Below are 20135 nucleotides of genomic sequence, written 5' to 3' on the forward strand. Positions count from 1 at the left end.
TGCCCTGTCATTGTCTCAGAATATAAGATATTGACATGTAGGCCCATACCTCTCATTGTTTCAGAATATAAGAAATTAATGTGCAGGGCCATGCCCTGTCATTCTTACAGAATATAAGAAATTGATGTGTAGGCCTAGTCCCTGTCATGTCTCAGAATATAAGAAACTGACGTGTAGGTCCTTGCCCTATCATTGTCTCAGAATATAAGAAATTGAAGTCATTCTTTCAAAATATAAGAAATTTTTGTGTAGGCTCTTGCCCTGTCATTGTCTCAGAATATAAGATATTGACGTGTAGGCCCATGCCCTGTCATTGTTTCTGAATATAAGTAATGGATGAGTAGGCCCATGCCCTGTCATTGTTTCAGAATATTAGGGCCTGTCATTATCTCACAATATAAGAAACTGACGTGTAGGCCCTTGCCCTATCATTTTCTCAAGATATAAGAAATTGACGTGTAGGCCCTTGCCCTTTCATTTTCTCAGAATATAAGAAATTGATGTGTAGGCCCTTGCCCTTTCATTTTCTCAGAATATAAGAAATTGACTTGTAGGCCCTTGCCCTGTCATTGTCTTAGAATATAAGAAATTGATGTGTAGGCCCATGCCTGTCATTGTCTCAGAATATAAGAAATTGACGTGTAGACCCATGCCCTGTCCTCAGAATATAAGAAATTGATGTGACCCCTGATCATTATCTCAGAATATAAGAAATTGACGTGTAGGCCCTTGCCCTGTCATTTTCTCAGAATATAAGACAATGATGTGTAGGCTATTGCCCTGTCATTGCCTCAGAATATAAGAAATTTATGTGTAGGCCCTTGCCCATTCATTGTCTCAGAATATTAGAAATTGACGTGTAGGCCCTTGCCCTGTCATTGACTCAGAATATAATAATTTGACGCATAGACCCTTGCCCATTCACTGTCTCAGAGTATAAGAAATTGATGTATAGGCCCTTCCCCTGTCATTTTCTCAGAATATAAGAAATTGATGTGTAGGCCCATGTCCTGTAATTTTCTCAGAATAAAAGAAATTGACATGTAGACCCATACCTTGTCATTGTCTCAGAATATAAGAAACTATCGAGTAGACCCTTCCCTGTCATTTTCTCAGAATATGAGAAATTGATGTGTAAATGCCTATCATTGTCTCAGAATATAATCATTTTGAGTGAATGCCTTGTCATTGTCTCAGAATATAAGAAATTGACGTGTAGGCCCTTACCGTGACATTGTCTCAGAATTTAGGAAACTGATGTGTAGGCCCTTGCTCTGTCATTGTCTCAGAATATAATAAATTGGCGTGCAGACCCTTCCCCTGTCATTTTCACAGAATATAAGAAATTTAAACAGAGGAATTTGCCCTGTCACTTTACAACAATATAAGAAATTGATGCGTAGGAGCATGCCTGTTATTTTCTCAGAATAGAAGAAATAGATGTGTAGGCCCTTGCCCTTTTATTGTGTCAGAATATAAGAAATTGACGTGTAGACCCTTGCCTTGTCATTGTTTCAGAATATAAGAAATTGATGTGTAGGCCCTTGAACTTTCATTCTCTCAGAATATAATAAATTGACTTGTAGGCCCTTGCCCATTCACTGTCTCAGAATATAAAAATTTACGTGTAGGCCCTTGCCTATTCATTGTCTCACAATATAAGAAATTGACGTGTAGACCCTTGCCCTGTCATTTTTTCAGAATATAAATTGACGTGTAGGTCCTTGCCCTTTCATTGTCTCTCAATATAAGAAATTAACGTGTAGGCTCATGCCCTGTCATTGTCTCACAATATGACAAATTGACGTGTACTGTAGACCCTTGCCCATTCACTGTCTCAGAATATAAGAAATTGATTTATAGGCCCATGCCCTATCATTTTCTAAGAATATAAGAAATTGACATGTAGGCCCAAGCCCTGTCATTCTCACAATATAAGAAATTGACGTGTACTGGAGGCCCTTGCCCATTCACTGTCTCAGAATATAAGAAACTGACATATAGGCCTATGCCCTGTCATTTTCTCACAATATAAGAAATTGATGTGTAAGCCCATGCCCTGTCATTTTCTCACAATATAAGAAATTGACGTGTAGGACTATGCCCTGTCATCGTCTCAGAATATATGAAATTGATGTATAGGCCCATGCCCTGTCCTTATCTCACAACATAAGAAATTGATGCGTAGGAGTATGCCCTGCCATTGTCTCAGAATATAAGAAATTGATATGTAGGCCCTTGTCCTGCCATTTTCTCACAATATAAGAAATTGACGTGTAGGCCCATGCCCTGTCATTTCCTCACAATATAAGAAATTGACGTGAAGGAGTATACCCTGTCATTGTCTCAGAATATAGGAAATTGGCGTGTAGGCCAACGCCATATCATTGTCTCACAATATAACAAATTGATAAGTAGGAGTATGCCCTGTCATTGTCTCAGAATATAAGAAATTGACGTGTAGGACTATGCCCTGTCATTGTCTCAGAATATAACAAACTGATGTGTAGGCCCTTGCCAATTCATTGTCTCAGAATATAAGAAATTGATGTGTAGGACTACACCCTGTCATTGTCTCAGAATATAAGAAATTGACATGTAGGACTATACCCTGTCATTGTCTCATAATATAAGAAATTGACGTGTAGGACTATACCCTGTCATTGTCTCAGAATATAAGAAATTGACATGTAGGACTATACCCTGTCATTGTCTCAGAATATAAGAAATTGACGTGTAGGACTATGCCCAGTCATTGTCTCAGAATATAAGAAATTGACGTGTGGCCCAATGCCCTATCATTGTCTCAGAATATTAGTAATTGAAGTGTAGAAGTATGTCCTATCATTGTCTCAGTATATAAGAAATTGACGTGTAAGCCCTTGCCCTTTCATTGTCTCAGAATATTAGAAATTGACGTTAAGTCCCTTGACCTTTCATTTTCTCAGAATATAAGAAATTGACGTGTAGGACAATGCCCTGTCGTTTTCTCAGAATATAAGAAATTGACGTGTAGGACTATGCCCTAACATTTTCTCAGAATATAAGAAATTGACGTGTAGGCCCATGCCCTGTCATTGTCTCTCAATATAAGGAATTGACGTGTAGGCAAATGCCCTTTCATTGTCTCAGAATATAAGAAATTGAAGTGAAGGCACATGCCCTGTCATTGTCTCAGAATATAAGAAATTGAAGTGTAGGCCCATGCCCTGTCATTACCTCAGAATATAAGAAATTGATGTGTATGCCCATGCCCTGTCATTATCTCACAATATAAGAAATTGACGTGTAGGCCCATGCCCTGTCATTGTCTCACAATATAATAAATTGACGTGTAGGCCCATGCCCTGTCATTGTCTCAGAATAAAAGAAATTGACCTGTAGGCCCATGGCCTTTCATTGTCTTTTAATATAAGAAATTGAAGTGTAGGCCCATGCCGTGTAATTTTCCCAGAATATAATAAATTGACGTGTAGGCGCATGTCCTGTCATCTTCTCAGGATATAATAAATTGACGTGTAGGCCCATCCCCTGTCATTGTCTCAGAATATAAGAAATTAACGTGTAGGCCCACACCCTGTCATTTTCTCACCATATAAGAAATTGACGCGTAGGAGTATGCCCTCTCATTTTCTCAGAATATAAGAAATTGACGTGTAGGAGTATGCCTTGTCATTGTGTCAGAATATGAGAAATTGACGTGTAGGACTATGCCCTATCATTGTCTCAGAATAAAAGAAATTGATGTGTAGGAGTATGCCCTGTCATTTTCTCACAATATAAGAAATTAATGTATAGGCCCATGCCCTGTCATTTCCTCACAATATAATAAATTGACCTGTAGAACTATACCCTGTTATTGTCTCAGAATATAAGAAATTAATGTGTAGGCCCATGCCCTGTCATAGTCTCACAATATAAGAAATTGACGCGTAGGAGTGTGCCCTTTCATTGTCTCAGAATATAAGAAATTGACATGTTGGCCCATGCTCTGTCATTGTCTGAGAATATAAGAAATTGACGTGTAGGAGTATATGCCCTATCATTGTCTCACAATATAAGAAATTGATGCATAGGAGTATGCCTTGTTATTGTCTCAGAATATAAGAAATTGACGTGTAGGGCAATGCCCTATCATTGTCTCAGAATATAAGAAATTGACGTGTAGGAGTATGCCTTGTCATTGTCTCAGAATATAAGAAATTGACGTGTAGGCCATTGCCCTGTCATTGTCTCAGAATATAAGAAATTGATGTGTAGGAGTATGCCCTGTCATTTTCTCACAATATAAGAAATTAATGTATAGGCCCATGCCCTGTTATTTCCTAGAATATAATAAATTAACCTGTAGGACTATACCCTGTTATAGTCTCAGAATATAAGAAATTAACATGTAGGCCATGGCCCTGTCATAGTCTCACAATATAAGAAATTGACGCTTAGGAGTGTGCCCTTTCATTGTCTCAGAATATAAGAAATTGACATGTAGGCCCATGCCCTGTCATTGTCTCAAAATATAAGAAATCCACGTGTAGGAGTATGTCTTATCATTGTCTCACAATATAAGAAATTGATGCATAGGAGTATGCCTTGTTATTGTCTCAGGATATAAGAAATTGACGTGTGGCCCAATGCCCTATCATTGTCTCAGAATATAAGAAATTGACACGTAGGCCCATGCCCTGTAATTTTCTCAGAATATAAGAAATTGACGTGTAGGCCCATGCCTTGTCATTTTCTCAGAATATAAGAAATTAACGTGTAGGCCCATGTGCTGTCATTTTTTCAGAATATAAGAAATTGACCTGTAGGCCCATGCCCTGTCATTGTCTCAGAATATAAGAAATTGACGTGTAGGACTGTGCCCTGTCATTGTCTCAGAATATAACAAAAAATGCCGTGTAGGCCTGTGCCCTATCATTGTCTCAGAATATAAGAAATTGACATGTAGGCCCATGCCCTGCCATTTTCTAAGAATAAAAGAAATTGACGTGTAGGACTATGCCCTGTCATTTTATCAGGATATAAGAAATTGATGTGTAGGACTATGCCCTATCATTCTCTCAGAATATAAGAAATTGAAGTGTAGGCCCATGCCCTGTCATTTTCTCAGAATAAAAGAAATTGATGTGTAGGCCAATATCCTGTCATATTCTCAGAAAATAAGAAATTGACATGTACGACTATGCCCTGTCATTATCTTAGAATATAAGAAATTGATATATAGGCCAGTGCCCTGTCATTGTCTCACAATATAAGAAATTGACGAGTAGGTCCATGCCCTGTCATTATCTCCCAATATAAGAAATTGGTGCGTAGGGCCTATCCTTGTCATTGTCTCAGAATATGAGAAATTGACGTGTATGACTATGCCCTATTACTGTCTCAGAATATAAGAAATTGATGTGTAGGCCCATGCCCTGTCATTGTCTCAGAATATAAGAAATTGAAGTGTAGGCCCATGCCCTGTCATTTTCTCAGAATATAAGAAATTGACATGTAGGCCAATGCCTTGTCATTGCCTCAGAATATAAGAAATTGACGTGTAGGCCCATGCCCTGTCATTGTCTCACAATATAAGAAATTGACTTGTAGGCCCATGCCATGTCATTGTGTCAGAATATAAGAAATTGACATATAGGCCAATGCCCTGTCATTTTCTCAGAATATAAGAAACTGACATGTAGGCCCATGCCCTGTCATTGTCTCACTATATAAGAGATTGACGTTTAGGAGTATGCCCTGTCATTTTCTCAGAATACAAGAAATTGACATGTAGGCCCATGCCCTGTCATTTTCTGAGAATATAGGAAATTGACGTGTAGGCCCATACGCTGTCATTGTCTCAGAATATAGGAATTTGACGTGTAGGTCCATGCCCTGTCATTTTCTCAGTATATAAGAAATTGACGTTTAGGACTATGCCCTGTATTTGTCTTAGAATATAAGAAATTGATGTGTGGACCAATCCCCTATCATTGTCTCAGAATATAAGAAATTGACGTGTAGGACTATGCCCTGTCATTGTCTCAGACGATAAGAAATTGACTTGTGGGCCAATCCCTATCATTGTCTTAGAATATAAGAAATTGATGCGTTGGAGTATGCCCTATCATTGTCTCACAATATAAGAAATTGACGTATAGGCCCTTGCCCTTTCATTGTCTCAGAATATAATAAAGTGATGTGTAGGACAGTGCGCTGTCATTGTCTCAGAATATAAGAAATTGACTTGTAGGAGTATGCCTGTCATTGTCTCAGAATATAAGAAATTGACTTGTAGGAGTATGCCTGTCATTGTCTCAGAATATAAGAAATTGACGTGTAGGCCAAAGCCCTATCATTATCACAGAATATCAGAAATTGATGTGTAGGCCAATGCCCTACCATTTTCTCAGAATATAAGAAATTGACGTGTAGGCCCATTCCTGTCATTGTCTCAGAATATAAGAAATTGACGTGTAGGCTAATGCCCTGTCATTTTCTCAGAATATAAGAAATTGACATGTAGGCCCATGCCCCGTCATTTTCTCAGAATATAAGAAATTGACGTGTAGGCCCATCCCTGTAATTTTCTCAGAATATAATAAATTGACTTGTAGGCCCATCCCCTGTAATTGTCTCAGAATATAAGAAATTGACTTGTAGGCCCATGCCCTATCGTTTTCTCAGAATATAAGAAATTTACCTATAGGACTATGCCCTGTCATTTTCTCAGAATATAAGAAATTGGCATGTAGGCCCATGACCTTTCATTGTCTCACAATATAAGAAATTGATGTGTAAAAGTATGCTCTGTCATTGTCTCTGAATATAAGAAATTGACATGTATTCCCTTGCCCTCTCATTTTCTCAGAATGTAAGAAATTGACGTGTAGGCCCATGCCCTCTCAATTTCTCAGAATATAAGAAATTGACGTGTAGGAGTATGCCCTGTCATTGTCTCAGAATATAATAAATTGAGCTGTAGGACTATACCCTGTCATTGTCTCAGAATATAAGAAATTGACGTCTAGGCCCATGCCCTCTCAATTTCTGAGAATATAAGAAATTGACGTGTAGTAGTATGCCCTCTCATTGTCTCAGAATGTAAGAAATTGATGCATAGGAGTATGCCCTGTCATTTTCTCACAATATAAGACATTGAAGTGTAGGCATATGTCCTGTCATTTTCTCAGAATATAATAAAATGACCTGTAGGACTATGCCCTGTCATTGCCTCACAATATAAGAAATAGATGCATAGGAGTATGCCCTGTCATTGCCTCACAATATAAGAAATAGATGCATAGGAGTATGCCCTGTCATTATCTCAGAAATTGACCTGTAGGACTATACCCTATCATTGTCTCACAATATAAGAAATTGACGCGTAGGAGCATGCCTTGTCATTGTCTCAGAATATAAGAAATTGATGTGTAGGCCCTTGCCCTGTCATTTTCTCAGAATATAAGAAATTGGCGTGTAGGACTATGCCCTGTCATTGTCTCAGAATATAAGAAATTGATGTGTAGGAGTATTCCCTGTCATTGTCTCAGAATATAAGAAATTGACGGGTAGGCCCATACCCTGTCATTGTCTCACAATATAAGAAATTGATGTGTAGGGCAATACCCTGTCATTTTCTCAAAATATAAGAAATTTACATGTAGGCCCATGCCCTGTCATTGTCTCAGAATATAAGAAATTGTCGTGTAGGCCAATGCCCTGTCATTGTCTCACAGTATAAGAAAATGATGTGTAGGCCCATACCATGTCATTGTTTTAGAATATAAGAAATTCGTATGTAGGACTATGCCCTATCACTGTCTCAGAGTATAAGAAATTGACGTGTAGGCCCATGCCCTGTCATTGTCTCAGAATATAAGAAATTGACGTGTAGGCCAATGCCTTGTCATTGTCTCAGAATATAAGAAATTGACATGTAGGCCCATGCCCTGTCATTGTCTCACAATATAAGAAATTGACGTGTAGGCCCATGCCATGTCATTGTTTTAGAATATAAGAAATTGACGCGTAGGCCCATGCCCTGTCATTTTCTCAGAATATAAGAAACTGACGTGTAGGCCCATGCCATGTCATTGTCTCACAACATAAGAAATTGACGTTTAGGAGTATGCCCTGTCATTTTCTCAGAATATAAGAAATTGATGTGTAGGCCCATGCCCTGTCATTTTCTCAGAGTATAGGAAATTGACGTGTAGGCCCATGCCCTGTCATTGTCTCACAATATAAGAAATTGACGTGTAGGTGTATCCCTGTCATTGTCTCAATATAAGAAATTGATGTGTAGGCACATGCCCTGTCATTGTCTCCGAATATAAGAAATTGATGTGTAGGCCCATACCCTGTCATTGTCTCACAATATAAGAAATTGACATGTAGGCCCATGCCCTGTCATTGTCTCACAATATGAGAAATTGACATGTAGGCCCATGCCCTGTCATTGTCTCACAATATAAGAACTTGAGGTGTAGGCCCATGCCCTGTTATTGTTTCAGAATATAAGAAATTGTCGTGTAGGCCCATGCCCTGTCATTGTCTCAGAATATAAGATATTGATGTGTAGGCCCATGCCCTGTCATTGTTTCAGAAATATAAAAATTGATGTGTATGCCCATGCCCTGTTATTGTCTCAGAATATAAGAAATTCACGTGTAGGGCAATGCCCTGTCATTGTCTCAGAGTATAAGTAATTGGCGTTTAGGCCGATGCCCTGTCATTGGCTCAAAATATAAGATATTGACGTGTAGGCCCATGCTCTTTCATTGTCGTTCCCGAGCTCTTAGTAGGTGTCCGACCCTCCGAGATAACTCACCCCACCACTGGAGCCCTGGACGCCTCTTCCAGGAATCCTGAAGCCGGCCCCGCACTCATACCGGACTACCTGAGCAACGAAGGACCAGTCGACGTCATCCTTCAGCCTGTCAGATGTTTGCATCAAGTACATCAAGTATACATCCTTGTAGCTTGCCTCCCACATCATCAGCAGCTCAGTACTACAGCCAATGTGTTTATCTTCAGGTCCAACAATGGAGTGGGGTTGTGAGAGGGTGCGAAAGAAAGAGCAGGTAGACAAGTACTGCTAAGTTATTGAGGAAGTGCCTGCTTATAAAGTGGCGTGCGGACATCAGTACAAAGACATACAAGTGACCCAAGGTAAATTATTCTCTATGCAAAACAGGACAGGTACATACAGATAACGTAACAATTGAAAATAGTAGATTGGACACAAAAATACTCTGACACATACACAATATATAAGGACAAAAATGCATAGGTAATAAATGTACAATTACATAATGAAAAATAGGGCTGAGTGCCCTAATAAAGGGTCAGGTGTGAAGGCACCGTAGAAAACGGGAAGTTCTTCATAGAAAACCCTTTGAGCAGGGACTTTACAATACTCCTCCCCCCAAGATGTAGGTAACGTCTGATCAAAGCAGGTATCTGCTGGGGTGGCGGAGAGGGCTGCGGCTCTTCGATGTCAGCTAGGGGGTGCGTTTGACTTCGGTGCATTGCGCATGGGAGTGGTTGGTTGTTTCCCTGGCTAGGCCAGGGGCCTTATGGGGGAGCCCGCGCGACTTTCTTGTAGGCGGGGTGGGTTAAGGGGGCAATGTCTCCTGCGGGGGGCATTGGGGGAGTGCCACTGATGTCCTCCTCGGGAGTGCAGGCTTGAGGTGGTCTACCGACACCCAGTCGTCCTTCCCGTGGATGGCCACCCAGAATGCCTTTTTGTTTTTCTCCAGCACGAGGAAAGGTCCCCCTGTAGGGCCTGGTTAAGGGTGGGCGGACAGCATGTTCCTGATGAAGACATGGGTGGTGAAGGGCAGACTGGGAGGCATGAAGTGGGACATCCTGTCGGCATACGTCTGCTGGCAGGGGGCGAACTTTCCAACTCTGTCTCGGAGCCTCTGCATTCCTATGTTGTCCCTGTTCTCTGCAGCAAGTTCCCCTGGGACTTCCAGAGTCTCCCTGTAGACTTTTTCTGGCTCTGGGGGTGGTCCTCAACCCGAGAAGGACCCAGGGCAGCTGGTACTTCCAATTGTCAGTGGTGCAACGAGCCTCGAGGGACGCCTTCAGAGACCTGTGGAACCTTTCCACCAATCTGTTGGCTGCAGGGTTGTAGGCGGTGGTGCTGTGGTGAGTGGTCCCCAGCAGACATGCCAGGGCAGTCCACAGCTCGGACAGGAAAGCTGGACCCCTGTCCGTGGATATATGGTCCAGGACACCAAACTGGCTGATCCAGCTGGAGAGGAGGGCCTCGGCACACGCACTGGCGGTGGCTTCTTCCATGGATGTCACTTTGGGCCACCTGGTGGAGCGGTCGACGACTGTCAGAAGGTACCTGGCTCCTCCTGATGGGGGAAGAGGACCCACTATGTTGACATGGATGTGCCTGAAACATCTTCCCAGCTGGGGAAAGTCACCCACCCCGATTCAGTGTGACGCCCTACTCTGCTGGTCTGGCACTGAATGCAATGCCTCACCCAGGCCGTCGCGTCCTTCCGTATGCCATGCCAGACGAACTTCTCTGCCAGCAGCTTGGCCGTCGTCCGGCCTGAGGGGTGGGACAGTCCGTGGAGGATGTCAAAGACCAGACGACAACGGGAGGCAGGGACCAGTGGGTGTGGGTGGCCAGTGCTTATGTCGCTCAGTAGTGTTGGCCCCACAGGGCAAGGGCACGTCCTTCCACTTCAGCGACATGATGGCAGTGCCGTAAGCCAGAATCTCTGGGTCGGTGGCCTGTTCCCGGGCGAGGTCCTTGTAGTCAATCCCGAGCTGCACTGCGTTGATTTCGATCCTTGAGAGGGCGTCCACTATAGGGTTCTTCCTGCCGGGGAGGTACTTGATGGTGCAGGTGAACTCCGCGATGGCCACGAGGTGCCGCTGCTGCCTGGAGGACCATGCATCCCCCAGCTTTGTGAAGGCATGGACCAGTGGCTGGTGGTCCGTCCAAATTGTGAAGGGTGTACCCTCCAGGAGGAATTTGAAGTGGCATACCGCCTGGTACACCATGAAGAGTTCCCTGTCGAAGGTGCTGTAGTGGGACTCGGTGGGGCTGAGCTTCCTGCTGAAGAAGGCGATGGGCTGAGGGGCTCCATTGACGACCTGCTCCAGGACGGCCCCACAGGCGATGTTGCTGGCATCCGTTGTTAGCTGGAGGGGGTGCATTGGGGTCCTGGTGGGCTAAGGCTGTTGCCTTGGCGAGGGCGACCTTCTTCAGGGAGAAGGCCCGCTGTTGGTTGGGGCCCCACACTAAGATCTTCAGACAGCCCTTCGGGATCTCCATCAGGGGGGCCGTGGTGTGCACGACCCCGGGAATGAACCTCCTGTAGTAGTTGACCATCCCGAGGAATTCTTGTACACCCTTGACGGAGGTAGGGGTGGGGAACCTACGACGGCCTCAACTTTCAATGCAAGTGGGCGGACGCCTCCCGGGGATATCTCGTGGCCCAGGAAGTCAACTCTATCGACACTGAAGGTGCACTTGTCGAACCTGACGATGATGCTGTTCTCCTGCAGGCACTGCGGGACCTTCCAGATGTGCCGCAGGTGTTCTTTGTGGGACCTGGAAAAAGTTAGGATGTCATCGCACAGTTCAGGCAGATGCTGTCCATCAGTTCAGGTCCCCCAGGATGCTGTCCATCAGCCTCTGGAAAGTCGCCCCTGCGTTCCTCACTTGGAGTGTGAGTTAACACTCGCATCAATACATGCTTGGGAGCGTGCCGTGTGGGTCCGCTAATGACGCCGGTGATTTGCCGACAAGGATTGGTAATGCCTGAAAGCTTTGTTAGAGCGCCATAGTTAGTCCGTTAGGGGCGTGGGGTGGTTCATGGGGCCAAGACCAAGTCACTGTTTGGGTTCGTTAATGGCTCCGGGAACAACTCTGGGGGTCACCACTGTGAGAGGGTGCGAAAGAAAGAGCAGGTAGACAAGTAGGCTACTGCTAAGTTATTGAGGAAGCGGCCCGCTTATAAAGTGGTGTGCAGACATCAGTACAAAGGCATACAAGTGACCCGAGGTCAATTATTCTCTATGCAAAACAGGACAGGTACAGTCACTCAAAAATGTTTTGCAACATGTTCCAGAAGTTTTCATTCGCCTAACACTAATTTGTTCTTTTGACATTTACAAGGTAATGTAATTTTCTTATTCGACTTTGGTTATTAATCATGTGGTTAACAATATAAAAAAGAATGGTGAGTGAAAAATTCATATTACGAAAAATGACAAAACATTTTGAAAAATTTCACTTCAGATGATTGGGCAAAAGAGTCAAAGAAGAAACTATATTTCGAATCCAGATAAAAGCTTATTAACTAATAAAATAATATTGAATAATCATCAATGAAATCATATATAAATAAAGAAATAAAGAATTTAACCATTATTGTTGTCAAAAAAAAAAATCTCATAACGTCGCATGTTATCGTGTGACTCCACATTCGGGCAGCAAAGTTAAGCTAAACTGTCTCATCACTTGCACCGATAAGATGGGCAACAGACTCAGCCGCACCACAATCATTAGCTTGCATAAGACTAATGTCTCTATTGTAGATATTGCTCGGCAGCTTAGCGTAAATAAAACAATCATGTTTAGAGGGATACAACAACAGGGAGAACGAGGAAATATGATAAAATCATTGTAAAAAGTGGAGGAAAGACCCCATTGTTGCACTACTGTTAAGGATCATCATCGGATGATCACTGAAGAAGCTCCTCCTAACAACCGGTGTTGCTATAAAGAAAGAACATTACACTTTCCCTTCAAGTTGCTGCTCAAACCATCCGTAACAGGCTACATGACACCAAGATATTATTTCATCATACTCCTGCCAAGAAACACTTCATATCAGCAAAACACAAAGAATAGAGGCTAGGGTTTGCATTATAATATAATCCAGTGGCCGATGATTTCTGTAAGAGTCATCTTTTGCGATGAGGAGGAGACATTCTCCACTGATGGGCATGGTAGTCTTCTTCACTGCTGGCATGTAGCATTAACTAAATTAATGTTGAACTTCTTGCTAATTTTAATTCTTTAGAAACTTAGATAATAAGAAATACAAAAATAGGCGTTATATATTCAGTTAACTTCATAAGAGGCATCAAAATGATAGGCCTAAACAACAATGAAAGAAATGAGAAATTACATGATAACAGCATTATATATATATATATATATATATATATATATATATATATATATATATATATATATATATGTGTGTGTGTGTGTGTGTGTGTGTGTGTGTGTGTGTGTGTGCGGTTATATTCTAGGTATTACAAAAATAGATGTGAAATCTGTTGGTCTAGTTCAGTATATTTTATATTAAGTTTCACTAGTTCACAATATACATAGGATTAGTCATTCAAAAATTTAATTAATAATAATGTGAAGGAAATCTTTATAAAAGTCGTGTTTGTTGATGTTAATAAGACTAATAGTTCAACGTATAACAGTCGTAGGCCTATGTCTACAAAGTTCACACATATGAAGGAAATAAAACAACGATAGTGATGGCAGTTGGAGGTAAAAAAATTAAAACACAAGAACAGCGATGACCTCTGAAGTATTATAGTAACATCCTTTAATTAAGTAAAGTATGACAACAGTAAGCAGTCAGAAAAAGCCCTGTTTAAGGGAAACTGCAAGTAATTTCTCGGACCCACCACTAGTGTTCAGTTGTTTCGTGCTCTTACAACTGAGTTGCCAAATACCACTAGATGTCGCTATTATAAGCTGTTGTCCGAAAAGTTTTGAAGTATGTTGCAAAACATTTTTGGTTGATTGTACAATCACTCAAAAATGTTTTGCAACATACTTCAAAACTTTTCGGACAACAGTTTATAATAGCGACATCTGGCGGTATTTGGCAACTCAGTTGTAAGCGCAATAAACAACTGAACACTAGTGGTGGGTCCGAGAAACTACCTGCAGTTCCCTTAAACAGGGCTTTTTCTGATACTGCTTGCTGTTGTCATACTTTACTTAATTAAAGGATGTTACTATAATACTTCAAAGGTCATCGCTGTTCTTATATTTTAATATTTTCATCTCCAACTGCCATCACTATCGTTGTTTTATCTCCTTCATATGTGTGAACTTTGTAGACATAGGCCTATGACTGTTATAAGTTGAATTATTAATCTTATTAACATCTACAAATACGACTTTTGTAAAGAGTTGCTTGCACATTATTGTTAATCAAATTTTTGAATGACTAATCCTAGTATATTGTGAACTAGTGAAACTTAATATAAAATATACTGAACTAGACCAACAGATTTCACATCTATTTTTTTGAATATAACTACATAGAACACACACACACACACACTATAACTGCACACACACACACACACACACACACACACACACATATATATATATATATATATATATATATATATATATATATATATATATATATAATGTTATCATGTGTAATTTCTCATTTTTTTCATTGTTGCTTAGGCCTATCATTTTGATGCCTCTTATGAAGTTAACTGAATATATAACACCTATTTTTGTATTTCTTATTATCTAAGTTTCTAAAGAATTAAAATTAGCAAGAAGTTCAACATTAATTTAGTTAATGCTAAATGCCAGCAGTGAAGAAGACTACCATGCCCATCAGTGGAGAATGTCTCCTCATCAAAAAAGATGACTCTTACAGAAATCATTGGCCACTGGATTATATTATAATGCAAACCCTAGCCTCTATTCTTTGTGTTTTGCTGATATGAAGTGTTTCTTGGCAGGAGTATGATGAAATAATATCTTGGTGTCATGTAGCCTGTTACGGATGGTTTGAGCAGCAATTTGAAGGGATAGAGTAATGTTAGGCGGAGCTCCTTCAGTGATCATCTGATGATGATACTCAATAGTAGTGCACCAATGGGGTAGTCCTCCACTTTTTACAATGAATTTATCATATTTCCTCATTCTCTCTGTTGTTGTATCCCTCTATACATGGTTGTTATTTACGCTAAGCTGCCGAGCAATATCTACAATAGAGACATTAGTCTTATGCAAGCTAATGATTGTGGTGCGGCTGAGTCTGTTGCCCATCTTATCGGTGCAAGTGACGAGACAGTTTGGTTTAACTTTCCTGCCCGAATGTGGAGTCACACGATAACATACGACGTTATGAGATTTTTTCTTTTTTGTTTTTGACAATAATAATGGCTGGATTCTTTCTTTCTTCATTTATATATAATTTCAATCATTGATGATTATTCAATATTATTTTATTAGTCAATAAGCTTTTATCTGGATTCTAAATATAGTTTCTGCTTTGACTCTTTTGCCCAATCATCTGAAGTGAAATTTTTCAAAATGTTTCATCATTTTTCTTAATAAGAATTTTTCACTCGCCATTCTTTTTTATATTGTTAACCGTATGATTAATAACCAAAGTCAAATAAGAAAATTACATTTCCTTGTAAATATCAAAAGAACAAATTACTGTTAGGTGAACGAAAACTTCTGGAACATGTTGCAAAACATTTTTGAGTAACTGTACATACAGATAACGTAACAATTGAAAATAGTAGATTAGACACAAAAGTGCTCTGACACATACACAATATATAACGGCAAAAATGCATAGGTAATAAATGTACAATTATATAATGAAAAATAGGGCTGAGTGCCCTGACCTAGGGTCAGGTGTGAAGGCACCGTAGAAAACGGGAGGTTTTTCATAGAAAACCTGTCGAGAGGGGACTTTACAGGGTCATTTGTGGGCTGAGAACTGGGGATGGAAGATTGTCAATGGGAAGTTGCTGCCCATTCAAACTGATATGAAGCCAGCACCTTATTATGTTCTGGAAGTAATCAGCTGTGGATGCAAGACAGGATGCACAGGAAGGAAATGTGGCTGCAGAAAGTGTGGGCTGTAATGCTCCCCAGCATGTGTTGAGTGTAAAGGACTTCATTACACCTATGTGACTCTTCCTGATCTAGAAAGTGACATTGGTGATGTATAAAATGACTTAAAATCCAAGCCAGCACATCACCCAAATGCAAAATGCAGACAATTAAAGGTCCAGTGTCCGATCTTTGTAGGGCTTTTAATTGAAATTTACATTGGCCTATTTGCTATAAACATGTATTTCTAATGCAAATTTATTGATTTATTTCCATTTTCTATCCCAAAATGCATCAGAAAAGGATAATCAATGCATAAGTCTGGATAAACAAAAAGTGTATCAGAATAACATCCCAATGTACTTGTATAATGTGATATCACACATTTTCACAAAATATACATTTTGGTGGCCATTTTGAATTTAAGGGACATATTTGCTCTCAATGGTATAGTGTGAACGTGCTCGGGCTTTTAGCATATGCAGTAATACTGAACAATATATTTGACATATGTTTCAACACATTTTTTAGTTGTTAAATGGCATTTTTTTTATTTTCCCATTTTGGCAGCCATCTTGGAAAATAGCCATGTTTCACAGCTTCGATTTCCCGTAATTTTTAGTATGTTATTTTACATTATATTTTGAGTCATAAAAACTTTGAATGGTTTCTTTTGCAATTAGTGGTGGGTGTTTCAGTAGATCTACTAGTCTAATAGGATGGTGCCAGAAGATTACAGTTTTTTGGTTTATGGGAGTGTTTCTGGATGAGGCTGCTGTAATAGTCCCATGCACTTTCTGGACACCAGCAGACGTCATTGCCCATTTACAGAAGAGCGGACAGGCCGAGAGTAAGCCAGGATTGATTCACTGACCCAACAAGCGTGTTGATTTACTAATGAATTTTTGTCGTTTTCTCCTCGATAATTTGATGACATTCTCTGCTGTAGAAGCATCCTTTGAAAATGAGCGCATTATCTGACCCTTCTCCGTATATTGATCGCACATCCAACAAAATTAAACAATGGATTCATTCATCTTAATATACTGAGGTTTTGAATTTCTTAAGACTTGATTTTATGTAATAACAACGGTTAGGTCGCATGTGCAAAATTAATTGCATTTAGACCATAATTAACCTTCTTCGTAGACAGTTTATTCATTTTAGTGAAACCATGTAAAATCACTTTATAGTGAATCGCATGATTGATTGTAGAATGACATGTGATTTTGAATCATTTAATTGTTTATAGAAACATTTATAATTATGTTGGAAAAGAAAGAGCTAATATGGCTTGCTTTGTGAAAAACAGGAGGATGATTAGTTTTAATTATTGTCCCCATTAGGTTTCGTCTTCCTTCGATATTCCCATTAATATTCTACGAACCATCTTGATTTAATAGGTAGTTCTGTTTGTATCAAAAGAATCGATTCCTTTAAGAAAAAACAAGATTTTCCAGTCGGTTCAAGTTAAATTTTCTGACTTCTCTTTTAGAGAATAAGGAAAAAAATGTTTTATATGAGCAAACTATGCCAAAGATAAGTACTCAAACAAGAAATTTTAAAGTATTAATGGAAATGTATGAGCATCAAATGATTTAATTCTCGAGTTTGTGGTACCATCAAAAAGTTACATGTTCTTTGCAAAAATTCTTGAAGAGGCTGAGAGATGAAAGAAACTTGTGTAGAAAACACCTCCAATTCGTCTCCGAACACTCCAGCGAGTTCGATGTGAAGGGAGGAGCGATTTCGGAAGCACAGACTGGGCAGCGCCAATGGAAGCAACTTTTATGCTGCCCCGTCCTCGTTCTGTGTTGTGATTGGCTCTCCTCCGGCAGCAGACGTCCTCGAGCCAGAGTCGAGACAAGTGAAGTGGGTTGTCTGCTCTCATGACGTCACGACCAGAGACAGAGAGTTGTGTTTGTGTTTTCCATTTTTAGAACTGACTGACTGACGCATCTCGCTCCGATATTAAGTTCTTTTCCACTGTGAAATGCCCTCCCCGTCTCTGATTAACCCGTGAAACGCGAGTTCCGTTGCTCTTGGTGTTAGAGGTGAGTACAAAAATGCAATAAAGAAGGTGGAGATCGTGTAAAATAAGAGAAGGTTTTCAGATGCAGCAGGTTGTGGGCCAACGCCTGAGTGATCAGGCTTCGTCATTTCCTCAGCTGCGGCTTTCGGGAATTTGACTCATCGCTCTCTCTCTCCTCTCCCTCTCCTCTCTCTCTGCTGCAGCAGCAGCAGCAAAGGACGTCTTCGTTGTTCGTGAGGATTTGTAAAGATCGCAGCGGGAGTTGTAGAGCGAGTGCGCCACTTTGCTAAGATATGAGCGAACGAGGTAGTAGCCTAATAGGGTGAATGCGAAATACGCCTGGTTAGGCTAGACTGGCCTAGCAGTGACTTTTGAAGCCTCACCTCCCTTCCGCCACCCACCTTCTAACGTAGGCCGCCAAACTTGCAAATTCGACATTGGACGGTAAGCGTGTTGCTACACTATTTTCCTACTGCATTTTATATATATATATATATATATATATATATATATATATATATATATATATATATATATATATATATATATATATTATATATAATATCCTTTATATATATATATATATATATATAAATAATATATTTATATATATATTATATTATATATATATTATATTATATATATGATAATAAGTTATATTGTATATATATATATATATTATCAACTAAAAATATTATATATATTATATATTATATATATATATAAAATATATATATTTACAAACATCCTTTAAGAGCAATTCTTATTGAAATAATATATTTTTATATGTTACTGAAATTGTTTAGTTGATAATAAGTTGTTGTTCCTGCTCATATTATCAACTAAAACAGTCATATATATGAAAATATATATTTAGGTAGATATTGATATTAAAGGATGTTTATATATGATTATATATGAATATGATATGATAAAGATCATATATATATATATATATATATATATATATATATATATATATATATATATATATATATATATATATATATATATATATATATATATATATATATACACTATATATATAGGCTAATGATGAGCAGCAAACTGGTGGTAGCCCAGCCAGGCCCATGGTGTGTCAGAGGTGAGAAAGGGAAGAAAAATTGTGGAAATGTTGTACCTTCGGCTATATTGTTTCAGTAGATGCTTGAGGCTGGTGGCTTCAAGAGCTGGTAGAACCAGGCCTGAGTATGAGCTCTGCGTCTGGTATTTCCTTGAAAATGGACTTTTCCTATAGGCTAGTATTTTGGTTGTTTTTCAAGAACTTTCCAATGCTTTTTTGTTTGTCAACTGTAATTCACCTCAGAACCTGTTACGTTTTTGTACGCCGGCCATCCTCGAATGCTATCTCGCATGTGCAGTGCTGTAGGGGAACTTTTAGTAAAAAGTGGTTTCCTTTACCAGGGGGTTTTGGGGGTTGGAGCCCCCAGCTTAGTAACACAGCCCACTAGGTTTGGTTGGGTTAGGGTAAGTTACGTTAGACCTAGTATGGTTCCTTTGGGGTAGTTTACAGTTTCGTTTGCTGGGCCACCTAACCCATTCTGCCTGTGCCGAGACCCCTCCGCCAAGGTCAGTAGTTCCATCCAAAACAGCTGACCAACGACCCAATATGCCCCGAGTCCTACTGATGCCCCGAGACCTACCTACCCAATTTGCCCCGTGTCCTACCTCAGTCTGGTCTGAGTTGCCAGCATGGCTACGTCCGATTCCTATCCCTCCCACGCTCAATTTGCTGCCACAAATCCTGTGAACCTCATGGATTTAGGTGTTCTTTGCAATGACGAGCGGTCATTGCTTGTCTATCTGATGAAAAGTGGCCTACTTGGCGACTTCAGCGTTATTTGTGCAAAGTGTAATGAAGGCACCGTCGTCCTCATCAAGCGTGGCCAAAGTTTTATATGGCGGTCAAACTAAACTGTAAGCGCCCCGAATCGAGTTACCAAAAGCGGTCATTCCAGATTTCTTCGATGAATCCGACTTCGAATGAGGCAAGTTAGGTTTCAAACAGTTTACGATACAATAATTGTATGGCCCTTCTGGGAGCGTCCGGCCCCCCCAGCCAGGTAAGGGCATGCCGTCCTAGGTCTGGTTAGGTAGGTCAGGTTTGGTTAGGTAAGGACCTGGGTTTTTGGGGGGTCCAGGGGGGCAAAACCCCCTCGGCCAGGTAAGGGCACGCCGCCCTGTGTTCGGTTAGGTCGGTTT

The 20135-nt window shown here is 40.2% G+C and overlaps 1 protein-coding gene across 4 annotated transcripts in view; it reads left to right on the forward strand.

Moving 5' to 3' along the window:
* Nucleotides 1-17544: 17544 nt before the first annotated feature.
* Nucleotides 17545-20135, forward strand: part of mys (myospheroid) — a 233752-nt gene continuing 231161 nt past the window's right edge. Inside the window, exon 1 of one of the 4 annotated variants that reach the window (XM_067091665.1) lies at nucleotides 17545-17934. The gene's annotated coding sequence lies outside the window, so the exon portion shown is untranslated. Of the gene's footprint in view, nucleotides 18357-20135 lie in introns of all 4 variants that reach the window. The other 3 variants (XM_067091663.1, XM_067091664.1, XM_067091666.1) reach the window with 3 other exon arrangements.

This window comes from Macrobrachium rosenbergii, chromosome 48, assembly GCF_040412425.1.
Source record: "Macrobrachium rosenbergii isolate ZJJX-2024 chromosome 48, ASM4041242v1, whole genome shotgun sequence".
Taxonomy (NCBI): domain Eukaryota; kingdom Metazoa; phylum Arthropoda; class Malacostraca; order Decapoda; family Palaemonidae; genus Macrobrachium; species Macrobrachium rosenbergii.